Source organism: Eulemur rufifrons, chromosome 17, assembly GCF_041146395.1.
Source record: "Eulemur rufifrons isolate Redbay chromosome 17, OSU_ERuf_1, whole genome shotgun sequence".
NCBI lineage: Eukaryota > Metazoa > Chordata > Mammalia > Primates > Lemuridae > Eulemur > Eulemur rufifrons.
In genome coordinates, this window is record NC_090999.1 from 56,705,064 (window position 1) to 56,721,597 (window position 16,534).

Here is a 16,534-nt window from a genome sequence, read left to right on the forward strand (position 1 = left end):
GCCATCCTTATAGGAACCCAGTGGTAAGAGGTGACTAGTAAATTCTCTCCAGTTAGTATGTAGAATTTCTCTCCTTAATTTTCCTGAATTCTGTATACTCAACTGTACCTGCTGTCTTAGAGAACTATGTTGGGACAGAAAATGTTCCCTGTGATAAAAACTTCCAATTGTCTGATTTCAGAGGAGTAGTTGCCTGGCAATATAAAACTAAGAATGTGTATAGAAGATTCTAGTTTCATCGACCATTTTTTTTTCCTATTTTTATCACATCCCCATGGAACCATCTTGAACAGAAATTTTTACTAGAAGAATTGTTTGAAATGTCTGTGTTATAGGCAATTAGCATCAGCTTTTCTACTTTTTCATTCATGAATATTAGTTCCAACATGTTGTAGCCATTTCTCACCTACTGCTATTTTTTCTCCAGTTTTCTCTTTCTGTGTGGGTTTGCATTTTTTACTGTTGTTACTATTATGATCATTGTTGCTATTATTGTTATGAATATTCATTCATATTTGTAGCTAAGTGAAAGCTTTGGGGGAGAGTGAATTAAATAATATGTCAAAGTTGCCATATGTTTGGTATTATTTTTAGTGGAGGATAATAAGAATATTTTAATTTTTCTACCATGATTTTCATCTCTTCATTTTTCTTCTATTTGTATCAAATACTAAAATATAGCATTTCAAAAATACCTATTTCAAGAAGATTGGAAAATTTTGTTAGAATAAAACCACTAATAGCATTTCATTCAAGCATTATTTTAGCCAATATTTGCTGAGTATCTATGGTATATCATTCTCTGTTCTAGATGTGTGGGGGATGACTGTGAACAATGTATAGGAAGATCTCTGCCTTCATGGAATTCACATTCTAGTGAAGGAGGGGTAGACAATGAACAATAAAAATAATGAGTCCATTAATTACATAGTACTTCAAAATACAATAATTGTTATGGAAGAAAGTAGAATGGTGCATGACAACAAGATCATGTTTTTATTTTTAAAGATATGTAGATGAAAATGTTATTAACAAAACAGACATGCTGAGCATTTAGGTTTATGGTTATCATTTGTAGTACATCCATTATTACTTACATATAATGAATTTATGACCAAAACTGATTAGAACACATTTCATTAAAATCTAATTTTATATATATATATGTTTCTATTATAAAGTGAACTCACTAAAAATAACCACAGGATGACCCTACTTTCTAAGTACACTCATTAACAAGTAACTTAAAGCCTTAGCTGAAGTGTAAAAAAGCAACAAAACAAAACAAAGCAAAAACAATAAAAAACCTGAGTAAATCATACACTATGGATCTTGTAGTTTTGACTTGCATTAACTTCAATTAACAAGTTGCCAGTTTATAATTAAGGCATTTTATAACTGTTTAGAATGAGTTAAATATTATTTAATTAATTCATGTTTGATATAACTAAGTGAGCTTCAATACTTCTTTCTAATAAAAAGAATTCCAAACAATGTTTTAGGGAATGAAAACATACAAAGGGGAATATAATTTCATCTATTTAAAAATTAATGAAAAGCTGCCTTTATTAACTTTCTTTGAAACATTGAGTGAAACCACACATTACTACCAACATAGCAGTACCCCTAGTGGAAGACATGTCACTGAATGTTTGAATATTTAAATGCAAAATATTCAAACAAATTCACACTAATGCTAATAGTTTAAGACATTTGTTACCAAGTAGATTTCTTTGCCATCCTATCCCTCACAGTACCAAATATCACAGGGTAGCTTAAGAAAAAGAGATTGCTGAGTGTAGCTGTATATAATATGACCTCCATTTGATGTAACTGGCAATTTCTTTAATGGAAAGTGGTTAGAATTGCAGAGCAATTGATTTTGTTCCTTTTATATCGTGGGCAATAAGTGTTCCTATTTTGATTACTATTGCAATCTCAAAGACATATTCAAAACTCCTGAGAAAGAAAACAATGCCAATAATCAAACATCATTTGTTTTTTACAATAGCAAGTTGTATACTATACCTGAGCACAATTAACGTAATTAAAATAAGATTTAAATCCTAGCTTGAAAATTGGCCCAACATCACTTTTTTATGCAAGAATCCCTAAGCAAATTTTCCATAAAACTTATTTTATTCTTTTAATTCAATCCTTTATACAATGACAGTAGAATCTAGAAAACATATATTACATTCAAAATAAATATTTAAAGAGTTGTAAATGTATATTTCATATGCTTTAATGACTACATGAAGACATTTCAGTTGTAGTATTTGGCATTCACATCACATAACTATACTACATATATTATTTAAACATTTTAAAATTCTGTTCTAAGCTATTTTGTTCTATATAAATGCTGAGAGTATTTTAAAAGCTAAGAAGTCTTGATGAAAAATTTAGTTTAAGGAGAAGAATTAGTTAAGTCACAGACATAATAATAATATAAAGATAGATAGATAGATAGATAGATAATGTTATGGTTTGGATATTTGTCCCCTTTAAACCTCATGTTGAAATTTGGTCCCCAATGTTGGAAGTAGGGCCTGATCGAAGGTATTTGGGTCAGGGGACAGAGACCTCATGAATAAATTAATGCCCTCCTTTGGGGGTGAGTGAGTTCTCATTCTACTAGTTCCTTCCAGAGCTGGTTGTTAAGAGCCTAGGGCTGCTCTCTCTTTCGATTCTCCTCTCGCCAGGTGATCTCTGCACAGCCAACTCTCCTTAGTCTTCTGCCATGAGCAGAAGCAGCTAGAAGCAGCCTAAGGCCTTCACTAGACCCACATACCCAATCCTGAACTTTTCCAGGCATTAGAATTATAAGCCAAATAAACCTTTTCCTTTATAAGTCATCCAGTCTCAGGTATTTCTTTATAGCAACACAAAACAGCCTAAGATAGATAGATAGATAGATATACATACATATATATCTATATGCAGATACATCTGAATAACTATTGATAGGATTCAAAATTGCACATAATGTTTAGACAATAGCTTTTTTTTTTTTTTATGTGAGGTGTTCCCAGAAGTATGATGGACATAAAATATTTCAGAAAAACCAAAATATACTATTTTGTAGGTAATTTGGGTTAAAACTCCACTCTTGGAAGACAAATATCCAAACTCTTATTGTTACTTCATCTATTTATGATGTAGTAGCTAAAGTAAATTTAGAGGTTCTTAATCAAATTGGCCTGAATACATTAATCAAGAAAGTAGTTTATTAAATCAGTGATTATGACAGTAGAATAAAACAGCACAAACTCAGAGGCCTGATGAGAATGAAATTTTTCAACATGATGACTTTAATGAATTTGTTAGAGGAGATGCTATTGTCTTATCAATCTACTTAATTCTTTAATATTTAAAGTCTTTTTTCCTTAAAAATGTTTTTCTACTTTTCAGAATTTTGAATATATAAAATGTTAAAAGGTAGGTAGTGCCAGTCCTTCTCTTTATAATTTTTGTTACTAAACTCAGATATTTGTGTATGTTTATTTGTTTTTGAGACAGAGTCTCACTCTGTTGTCCAAGCTCGAGTGCAGTGGCATCATCATAGCCCAGTGCAACCTCAAGCTCCTGGGATCAAGCGATCCTCCTGCCTCTGCCTCCTGATTAGCTCAGACTACAGATATACCTCACCAAGCCCAGGTAATTTTTCTATTTTTGGTTCAGGTAGTGTCTTACTATGTTGTTCAGGCTGTTCTCCAACTACTGGCCTCAAAGGATCCTCCGGCCTTAGCCTCCCAAAGTGCTAGGATTACACGAGTGAGCTACCACACCTGGCCTAAACTCAGATATTGACCCAACATTGAGAACAAACAAAATAGCATTAATTTGCCATTAGATATTGGTGCTGGAAGGGTTTTATTGCAGCTTCACTTGATTTACTTCTGAATGATGATAATGTAACAATCATACAAACATGTGAAAAGCCCTCTGCAACCAAGCTAAGTAAGTATTTATATGTAACATTGTATTTAATCCTGATGACAGTCTTGTTAAGCAGATATTATTATATCTATTTACACAAGTGGAAACTAAGCTACAATTATTTAAATACCTTTCCAAAGTTTTATACATAGCAAATTATATAAGGAGACTTACTTGAACACAAATCTCTTGGATTACAGCAACTATTTTCTTAAAAATTATTTATATAAGCATATGTAACAATGCCTAACAAATTACTGAATACCTACAATATGCAAAGTTAAGTGGACACATTAGTATTTAAGATAATACACTAAGAACTTCCAAAGAATGTAGGTGGCAGGTGAATATAAATACAAAATCATAATATAAAGCAAAATGCAAGAATTTCAGCCATATTAAACTTGAAGTATGTCAGGCAGATGGTATAATTTATGAATTACTTAGGTACTATCATTGGAAATGTCACTGTATTGCAGTTGGCTATCTCCTCTCACCTAATCTTCATGAAGGCAAAAACAGAAACTTATTCACTGCTTATATTTTTCTCTAAACATAGTAGGCATTAAAAAATCTTGTTGCATAAATAAAGGAAAATTTCTGAGTCCCACCTGGGTTTCACCTTTCTACACTGTGGTCTGGATATACTTTATAGACAGTAAACCAACGTATTGTAGGCCTCAAATAATCTTTTTCCAAATTCTCAGAAATCACTATTTTTTGTTACCCGATGTCCAGTATCTTGAGAACTATTGTTCCATATATTTTATCTGGTTTTGGTGGTTGTTTTAGAATATTTTGTTATTGTAATTCCATCTTGGCCAGAAGCAAAGTTCTACAAGAGACCTTTCTAAATACAGTCATGTGTCACTTAACTACAGAGAAATGTTCTGAGAAATGTGTTGTTAGGCGATTTTGTCATTGGACAAACATCATACAGTGTGTTACACAAAACTAAATGATGTAGCCAACCACACACCCAGGCTCTGTGGTATAGCCTATTGTTTGCAGGCTACAAACCTATACAGCGTGTTACTATATTGAATACTGTAGGCAACTGTAGCACAATGGTAATTATTGTGTAAATAGACAAAAAAGGTACAGTAAAAGTATGGTACACCTATTAAAAATATATAGGGTACTTACAATGAATAGAGCCTGCCTGTGGGACTGGAAGTTGCTCTGGGTAAGTCAGTGAGGGAGTGGTGAATGAATATCAAGGCCTAGGAGGTTACTGTACACTACTGTAGACTTTGTAAACATTATACACTTAGTCTAAACTAAGTTTATAAAAAAAATTTCTTTCTCCAATAGAAAATTAACCTTGGTTTATTGTAACTTTTTTACCTTATAAATTTTTCATTTTTTTTAAATTTTGACATGTTTATAGTAACACAGCTTAAAACTGAATCACATTGCACAGCTGTAAAAAGTATTTTCTTTCTTTATATCTCTATTCTATAAGCTTTTTTCTATTTTTAAAATCTTTCCTTACAATCTTTAAACTGTCTTTTCAAAAAAAAACTAAGAAACACAACACCCACATTATCCTAGACCTACATAAGATCAGGATCATCCATGTCACTGTCTTATTCTTCCACATCTTTTTCCACTGGAAAGTTTTATGAGCAATAACATGAATGAACCTGTAATCTTCTATGATAATGCCTTCTTCTGCAATACCTACTGAAGGACCTGCCTCGGGCTCTCCATGAGAATGTGTCACTCTTTTCTTCATTCCTGAAAAGAAAAATATCCAGTGTGCTTTGCTTGGTTTTTGGTGTGTCTTTTTCTGTTGTTTTTGTTTTTTGTTTTTTATAATCATAGATTTGCTCATAAGCAGATAATGTGCCATGAACATTCCTCTTTATTAAGGAAAACATTTCAGTGTTAGCATCTATGCTTTCAAACTTTTTAAGGAGCTTGTTGATGTCTGAAAAAGATTGTGCTAAACCCTTCACTGTGCATTTTATTGGGAGGTCTTTTTCTTCTTCTGTAGTCCCTTTTCTCTTGCCTCTTACTCAGCAACGCATCCCTCTTTAATGCATCCCTCCATTCCTCATTAGTCAATTGCTCAGGAGCCACCTCTAGGAGTTCTTCAATGTCATCTTCATCCACACCCTGGTTAAGGGTGTTTAACATCTCAGCCATAGACTTGTTGATTTTTGTAACCTCATCATCCTTGGCATATTTGAACTCACAGACAAAATTCTTAAGTATCTTCTTCCAGATGCCATTTAAAGTTCTTAATGCAGATGTAGATATTGTAATCCTTCCAGAATTGCATCAATGTCTTTTCAGTGTCCTTCTCATTTCTATCAGTGGCTTAATGCAAAGGCCCTCCTTGGGTAATAGGCCTTAAAAGCCATTATAACTCCTTGAACCTTTGGTTGGATCCAAGAGGTGGTGTTTGGAAGGAGAAATATCACTTTGATATTGAGATGAAGATCAACAATAAAAGGAGGTTATGTGAAACCATTATCAATGATAAGCAAAATCCTTAAAGATATGTTATTCTCCAAACAGTACTTCTCTATTTCCTGGGCATAGCAATTTAGGAAGGCAGTCTGGAAAAGGAGCTGGGTCATGCATGGTTTCTTATTGCTCCTGTAGGACACTGGCAGTGTGTGCTTGTGGATAGGCTGAAGTTCTCACTCCAGATCCAAAGGGTTTTAAATCATAGTCTGTATCATTACCCCCAAGTAAGATTATCCTGCCTTTAAAAGCCTTGAAGCTGGCATTGACTTGGCCTCCTTATGGGTAAAAGTCCTTTAAGGCATTCATTTCCAGATTTGTGAGGTTTCATCTATATGGAAGATTTTCTATAGCAAGTAATTTTCCTTTACAAGTAACTTATTTAGAGTTTCCAAAAATTCTTCAGCTGCCTTCACATCAGCACTCACTGACTCACCACTCACTTACACATTATGTAATGAGTGACAAGTCTTGAATCCATTAAGCCATCCAGAGTTAGCAGTAAATTCAACATTGTAGTCATGTCCAGCCCATTCTTTCAATATCACAACAAACTTCTTGTTTTGTCCATGATCCTCATAGCAGTGAGAAGGGTGTAGCTCTGTGTCTGGTCTTCAATCCAGATTATTAGAAGTTTCCTCATATCCAATATAGGCCCTTCTCAAATTTTTATACATTTCATTGCCTTCAGTGAAGAAGATCCTTTAACAGCTTCCATCATTTTGTTCTTGTTTTCTAAGATTGTAGCTTTGATAGAATGGGACATGCCTGACAGGTGTGCAATAACCACCACTGATTTTCCACCTCTGTAGTCCTTAATCACTTTTAATTTTAGTTTCAGGTCAGCCGGGACATAGTCTCTTACTAGAAACATTAACAATGGATTTTGTATGGTTAGGGGTACATGATGAACAAAACAACATGAGATTAAATTAAGCGCAAGAGAAAATGATGCAATCAAGAGAGATGGTAAATGTGAGATGTATGAAGCTGCCACTACGGAAACACAGCATATTTCTTTACAGTGAAATTTGTTTATAATTAGAAGAGATACACTCTAAACTAATGATAAAAGGTATAGTCTAGTAAATACATAAACCAGGAATATAGTCATTTGTTATCATCACAATATTATTTACTGTGTATAATTGTATGTGCTATATTTTTATATGACTGGCAGTGCAGTAGGTGTGTTTATAGTGGCATCACCACCAAGCATCACCAAATATCATACTGAACAAATTGTTATAGTACAGCAATATAAAATTATGATGCATGTGGTTAATGTTACTTCTGAAATTTTAGCCAAAATTTTTTAAAGAAAAGATTTCACATTGAAGGGAAGTTATAAAAAATGATAAAGAACATTTTTAGCCATGGCATTCTCTCACTTTATACTATTTTCAAAATATTGCATGCAAATATTTGCATTTTTTATTGATATGCACTTGGGCAAATTGTTGTTCTCTAGTAATATATCATTTCTTTTGTGGTACACTTTGTTCATTTGCTTAGAAGGAATCCTTGAAATAGAATTACTTTATAAAGTTTAAGCATACAGAAAATACTAATCTTTTAAATAGTAGCATTGTATTGGGTTGGAATAAACTTAGGAATTATTAAGTAAATTATTCAAGAGATTATTTAAATGAAACATTTTTAAGTAGGAGAAAATGATAAAAAAAGGTATGAGTAAAAATATTGAGAATATCTAATGAAAAATATGTTATTTTAAGCAATTATATTTTTAAAACATTAAAGGCAATTTAATTCAAAAATATGCTATTCAAACATATCCTAAAATATATTAGGCTTTTTACCATACTAAACAATTAATTATGAATGTTTTATGATTACCAACTAATAAAGCTTCTAGTTTAAGAAATAATCTATTGGTGTTTAGAAGAGTAATTATTATCTTGTTTTATAAATTGGTTTGCTTGTTACTTGTTTTATTTATCTTACTCTATGTAACTGAAATTGAATAATTTTATGCAAATCTAAAGTTATATATTTAAATATGCAAAACTTAGTAGATAAGAAAATAATATATTCAAAGCAACATTTTCTCATCACCATTTTCTCATCACCATAATGGAAACATTAACCTTTATATTTTTCTTATCTTCATTATATGCATTTATAACTTCATAGCATCTGAGTTTCTCTATAATAATATGAAAATATGATTGAGAGAATGGATAATACACCCGTGATGTATGATTGTGTTTATGTAATTCTTTTTAACTTCTTTTACAGGATTTCTTTCTTTCTTTTTGGATTTGTTTATAACCAGTTCATTTTCACAAAACATAGTATCTGAAAAAAGTTTTCAAAATTTCTTCCTCTTTTCCAACATATTAAGAAAGTTAGTCTTCATAATACTATGATAAAAGATTCAGGACTTGGCTAAGAGACCTGTGATTGTCTTCTCCGCCTCTCCTCCTGTTTTCCTGCAAATAAAATCCAGTTGCTCTGTCTGCAAAGCAGTTTTCCAGATGTCTCCCATGTCTAAATTTAAAAAAAGGCAGATGAAGCATAATAATGGAAAATGCTTAAAAAATTGAAAACTAGAAAAATAAACCAGGTTGAGCTCAATGTAGTGTGTATAATCTTGCTTTAATTTTCTTACTAACACCTGTTTGGATCAATATAAATGATAAAACTCAGATCATTAGTCCTAAAATAAAATTTTATTAAAAATATCCCATGCTTCAGCTTTTACTAAAGCTTGGCCATTCAATTTCAGTAGTGTCAAGTAATTAAAAAATAATTTTACGGGTCTGTGCAATCTGAGACATGGTTATATGCTTTTTCCTAGGAGCTTAAGTGAGAAGGAGGAACAATAAAAATTTCCTGCAGATGTGAAAATGAACAAGTACAATTATTAACACATCAAAAATCATCAAGGTTGTCTCAAAAAGGACCAAAGAAAATAGAGAAGTCCTAGAGAATCTTTGGTTTTCTTTAGCCATAGATAAGCCTTACAGAAAAAGAAAACATGGAAACTGCCACTTAGTTATCAAAATAAGTCATCAACATTGAAGCAAAAAGAAATGCTAGAGATCAAACCATTGTAACAGAAATGAAGAATGTCTTTGATAGGCTCATTAGTAGACTGGACATGACTGAGGAAAGAATCTCTAAGCTTGAGGATATATCAATATAAACTTTGAAAACTACAAAATAAAAAGAACAAAGACAAAAACTATAGAACAGAATATTCAAGAACTATGGACAACTATTAAATACAAAATATGTACCATACATGTAAAGGCACTACCAGAATGAGAAGAAAGACAGAAAAGAACAGAAAAAAATATTTGAAACAATAGTGACTGGTTTGATCTCTAGCATTTCTTTTTGCTTCTTTCCTCGAATTTCCATCTCTATGCTTACATTGGCCATTTGTTTTTACATATTGTCTACTTTATTCATTAGCATTCTAGTATCTTAATGATAGTTGTTTTAAATATCCAGTCTGATCATTTCAATGGAACTGGCAGTTTCTTTATTTCGAAGTATATAATCCATTAATTAAAATGATGTGATACTGAGCTCAATTAATCACACCTACCTACCAGCAGAAAAATCAAACATATAAACAGAATATTGATCTTCAAGAAGACTGGTGTCTTACAACTGTAATGAAATTAGCCACAGGTATATTTTGCAAGCAATGGTAGGGTAATTATCAGTGGGAAACACAGGGTTTGCAGTTAATTAAATTCATTACAGAACAGTGTTTTACCAAAATGTGACTGATCACTTAAAACCTATTTTAAAAGATCAAATCATAATATCCTCTATTCACCTGTGTGTGTGCATGTGTGTGTGTGTGAGAGAGAGAGGGAGAGAGAGAAAATAAGTGGATAAAGACATTGTTAACCAATAAGAGCTTTATTTTAGTGGCTCCTAGGTTTATTACCATCTCGCTATATTAACACTGACATCAGAAACTGATAATAAAACATCAGGGATCTGTGCTCATTTTGGTTACTTCATATAATTTGTTCTCTAATCCATAGATAAAGATCATGTTACTTTTCCTGTTTCCTTCATTTTCTACATAAACTGGCCCACTAATTAAATATTATTTTTCTTATTACATTGTATTTTTCTCTAAATAAATACCTACATGAAAGTGACCTTAGAAAAATATGTTTAATTGCTTAATTTATTTAATCAATAGAATGTGCTATGCTGCTTACTTTGTATTTTCTAAGGCCTAACTACAGTTGCTACAGTTCATTCATATCTACCGTCCCAGGACTAATCCCTTTAATAACATTTAAAACCGTAAGCACTGAAAAAGAGTTATTTATTGATAAAATAGTTCATTTTTAAAAGCAATTATCTTATTAGCACGGAACCACATGAATTGGCTAGGATTTCCTTTGAATTTTTTGAGTGTTATTTAAAGTTGAGTAGCTTTTTGTTTCTTGACCACATTCCAACACAATACATCTGTGAATTTTTGACTAGTATGCAATGACTTGATATTGTTTTACCATTGTGGCTGAGCAATTCCCACTGCAGGATATTTGTCTCTAATGCTTTCAAATTAGAGTTACAGGTGTGGTCTAACTATGTGCCATACTCCACCTGGAATGTGGAATGCCAATGGTTGCTTTGTATAATTTTGCTGATTAAGTGCTGCGTATCTCCAGAAGGGGCCATTTGCTTTGTTGTGTATTGAATGGCACTGAAGTGCTCATGCACAGCAATCTCTAGTCACATATTTTTTTTTTAATTTTTAAATTGTTTTTAGCTATTCTTTTTTTTTTTTTAAATCCATTGTCCTTTTATATTGTGCTTTTGGCAATATTTTTTAACTTTTTTTTATTTCAGCATATTATGGGGGTACAAATGTTTCGGTTATGTATATTGCCTTTGCCCCACCCCGAGTCAGAGCTTCAAGCATGTCCATCCCCCAGACAGTGAGCACCACACATATTAGGTGTGTATGTACCCATCCCTTCCTCCCCCCTCCCACCTGCCTGACACCCAATGAATTTTATTACTATATGTGTGCTTAAGTGTTGCTCAGTTAAAACCAATTTGATAGTAAGTACATATGGTGCTTATTTTTGCATTCTTGGGATACTTCACTTAGTAGAATGGGCCCCAGCTCTATCCAGGATAATACAAGAGGTGCTAGATCACCATTGTTTTTGTGGCTGAGTAGATCTCCATAGTTTACATATACCACATTTTATTAATTCACTCATGTGTTGATGAACACTTGGGTTGTTTCCACATTTTTGCAATTGTGAATTGTGCTGCTATAAACATTTGAGTGCAGATGTCTTTTTCATAGAATGTCTTTTGTTCCTTTGAGCAGATGCCCAGTAACAGGATTCTTAGATCAAATGGTAGCTCTACTTGTAGCTCTTTGAGGTATCTCCATACTACTTTCCACAGACACTGCACTAGTTTGCAGTCCCACCAGCAGTGTATGGCTGTTCCTATCTCCCTACATCCACACTAACATTTTTTTGTCTGAAGATTTATCCTTTCCTGCTGCCTTTGTTAGCTTTGTTTCCACTTTTGCAGGAGCAGGTTTAGCTGACAACAGTGCTCATCTCCTCCTGTGCTTTGAGACCCGCTGACCTTCCTTTGGGGCATCCTGGCAGAGAGAGGCCCTGTGCTAGTGCCTGCGGGACGCCACATGCTTATAGCCTTTGCAAAGCTGGGCTGGCTGGCCGCTGCCACTCCTCCCACTGTCCGAGCTGCTCCAAGTTTTGTGAAGGCTGTCTGTGCCTAGATTCATTTTTTTATTTTAATGTGGATCTCTACTTGATACAGAGCCATTTGTTGAAAAGTCTGTTTTTGTCTTTGCTCCATTGTATTGTCTTTGCTACTCTGTCAAATATCAGTTTGTATTTACGTGGATTCTATTTCTGGGTTCTCCATTCTGTTTCACTGATATAATGGTTTATTCATTTGCCAATACCATATCTTCTTGATTAATGTAGTTTTATGGTTAAGTTTCAGTCTTTCCATACACGAACATGGAATGTCTCTTCGTTTATTTTGTTCTTTTTAAAATTTAATTATCTTTATACTGTAGTTTTCTTCATATATATCTTGTACATATTTTGTGAGATTCATACCTAAAGATTTTATTTTGGGAGTGCAATGTAAATGCTATTGTGTTTTTAATTTTAAATTCCACTTGTTTCTTTCTGGTATATAAGAAAGCGATTGATTTTTGTGTGTTAACCTTTTATTGTCTACATTGCTATAATCATTATTTAGTTCCTAGAGGCTTTTATTTGCTCAATTATTTTGAATTTTCTCCATAGAACAAAGACAATTTTATTTTACTTATTTCTTCCCAATATGTATTCTATTTACAGCAACCCTCCCTTTTCTGTGGTTTCACTTTCTATGGTTTTGGTGACCTACGTTCAGCTTGGGTCTGAAAATACTACATAGAAAATTCCAGAAATAAACAGTTCATAAGTTTTAAATTGTATGCCATAGAGTAGCATGATGAAATCCCATGCTGTCCCAATCCACCCCATCTCATCATAATTTTAATTAATGGATTTAAAATGGGAAAACTTCAGGTCACAGAGACCAGACAGTGTTTTCACAGTTCAAAGGCAAGCATTAATGGATTTTAGTTAATATATTAAAATTAGTCAGTAATAGCAAGAAGTCATCTCTTGTTAGCCAACTTATCCACTCCCAACCATGTGAAAAAGAAAATGATCTCAGTGGATACCTATTTCAATGGCTAGCCTGATCATTTAACAATGGAAACAACTATATATTTGTGTCTGTCCTTAACCAAGTATTGAAAGAACTTAAACTTTTCAATTATATATTTTGTTCTCATTAGTTGAAAACAATATTGACTCATATACATAACTATGTGTCTCTTATGCACTGAAGCCACATAATTTGAAATAATTAGGGCCTTATTGAATTAATGCAAAATAAGCTATAAAATATTTTAAAGGGATGTAGTTTCATTATTGTTCTATATTTGGATCTACCAACACAAGGGTGAATGAAAATAACTTTTGAATTGTATATAATATTGCTAAGGTATTATGAATGTTTACAATATTTTGTTCTCCAAAACGTGGGCTAAATAATTTTCATAGAATTTTATGAAAGCCATTATTTTTTGTGATATAATTCTTTCCTCAAGTAGTAACAATAGTAACTAAAACATTTAAATAGTGCTTATATTATGTCAGAAACTTTCGAGACCTTTCCATATATTCACTTATTTAATCCTCACAGCAACCCTGTAATGTAGACACTATAATTATACTTATTAACAGATGAAGAAGTTAAGGTACAGAAAGATTAAATGACTTTCCCAAGATTACAGAGCTAGTTAATGGTGAGTTCAATTTACAAATTCATATTGCTTGGCTGTAGATCTCATGCTTCTTGCTTATATTGCTTCTCTCAAAAATTTAGTAATATTGCTAATAAATTTTAGATCTTGGGCAAGAATTGTACTCCTGTTTTTATACTTTTGTTCCCTAATTCACTTTCACACTTTATGCTCATATAAATAATGGCATGAAGATTAGAATTGCTTAATCGTTTGAGAAGAAGAGTCTCTCCTGTGTATGTGATGGGATGCATAAACCATTTTGCAAAAATAGTATGTGAATATATACACAAATATGCACAGTTACACCACATTTGTTTTATAATTTCAAGTGGTCCCACAGGCTGCTTGAAGTTCACCTTGTAGATACCATCCTCCATGACTTATGAGGCCAACTTCACTAATCCCGTTTCTATTTAAAATATTGATATTTTGTTAATCATGGTTGCTTTGCATTAAATTTGATTTTTCAAAATAATGCATTAATATATTTATCCTGATAAAGCAGTTTTTTGGTGCTTTTATGCTCAATACTATCATGAGGTGAGTGAGGCAATGGGCATTTCTTAAAAATTTTACACCTGAAGCCAGTTCCTTACTTGCCTCATCTTTGTCCCAACCCCAAGCTTTGAAACAGTGCCAACTTCATTGTGTTCACTACAGAAATGAGTTCTGACTTTGTAGGTCTTCTGGCTCTGTGTGTATTAATAAATGTCTAAATACAAATAGATTACGTCAATTTATCCTTAACACAATAACCTAACAGCTCAGTGAACAGTTATTATTCTGTAATTCCTTATCTTGATATAATACAATAACATTAAATAAAATGGATTTATTTCACAAAATATTTCTATAATAAAATTTATATGTTTAACATGGTGAAATTCTATCTTCATTCAGATCATATTTAGTTTCAGAAAAGAAAAAAATGCTATGTAACATAACATTTGAGATAACTCATGTATTTCAGAACATGGTGTGTATGATTGCTCATTTATGGTTATCTATGATTAACACCTATAAAACACTCAATAATTTAATCATTTCTACTTTAGATTGTTCAACTATAAAATGCCAGGCAGCAAATCACTGGCATTATTTCTGGGTCTTAAGACCACAGGATTTTGTTTATGATCATGAAATCCCAAAGTCCAAATCCTACTTCAATTTTTTAATTTCATAATTTGCATAGAATTTCTTCTCATAGACTGTTAACCTGTCAGTATTAAATATATGAGCATGTATTATTTCATAAAAATATTACTCTATGACATCAATTTGAAAGAAGAAAACAAGATAAAATTAGAAGAAATAGTAGGGATGGGCTAATTTTTAGCTGAAGGGGTGCTGCTAACTAGCCTTTGGAGAGACAAGAGGGCAGCTTATGAAGTGTGAGCCCCTCAGGTGTGAACACCAGGAAAAGAGGTTGGGATAAGCAAAGAGAAAAATGCTATAATTGTTTCTACATAGGCTCAATGAATGGTCATTAGTGATACACATTCATTTCATCGCACACTAGTCTTTATAAAGAAGTTTGCTATAAAATTCCTTTGATAGTAATTTAAGGAAGATGGCATTAGTTATTTAAGACAGCAGAATGTAAGCTCAGGAACAACATTCACTGAGCATGAGAGGATAGTAAAAACTTATGAAGTAATCAGAGATTTCATTTAACTGGGGGAAGCCACCAAAATATTAAATACCTGAGAACCAACATAACTTAGAAATGGGTTATAAATCTCAAAGATTTTGGCTTCAGAATAATAGGTATATAATTTATACTCTTGGAAATATTGGAAATACTGGTTTTTACATATTCATTAGCATTCTTATATTTATTACAGTTCCAAGTCTATTTGGAATGTGCCTATAAATGAGAAGTATGGATAGGGGGAGGGGTGGGGGAAGGGAGTGGAGAGTACAATAAACAACACAAGATAAAAAGAACTTCCTGGCTTATACAAAGATTTATTGAAGAAATGTAATTGTTTTCCTTATTTATGCATTTATTCCTTCATCGAGCATTTAATGATTAATCTTCAAATGATACAAAGTTCCCCTGCCAGAACATTTTGATTTGAACTTGCATTATTTTTTTCTGCTGGAACTTGTAATAAGGACTTATTAAAATTTTTCCCATCACATTATATAGAGAACCAAAAGATTACTTGACAACTGTAGGAAATACATGGGAAAAATATTCTGTTTGGTAGTTGGTATTATTTTGGTTTTCTCTGGTCAACAAAAGTTGAGAGGAAACAATGGGTGACACTTCTGAATGGAAGCTCAAAGAACTGACACGTGCTTCACTTGGTATTGTTTTCCCTTTGCCATATGAATGGTGAAGTCCCACATGAGTGCCACTTCCTTAGTCTAGGTGTCAAGGTGAAGATTACAAGGAACAGGGTTAAGAACACATGATGGGCATATTACTTGAAGAAGAAATGAACCGTGGTTGTTGTAAACCATTGAGATGTGGGGGAAGTTTGTTTCTGCAGTAGCATAATTTAGTCAAAGTTAACATATTTACTCCTTGGTATGTTAAAAAGTTGGACTTTTTTTAGATCCTACAAATGAAAGTATTTATTTATTATCACTTAATAATAATTAATATTATCAAGTGATGCCCAAATATTCTTTGAGGAGCTTTTGTTATACTGATCCTAAAGTCATGTCTCACTGATTGTAAAGGCAATGCCAAGACATTTATTCTCTGTGAAATTGTCCTAACATTGTTGGTTACCTCAAACAATA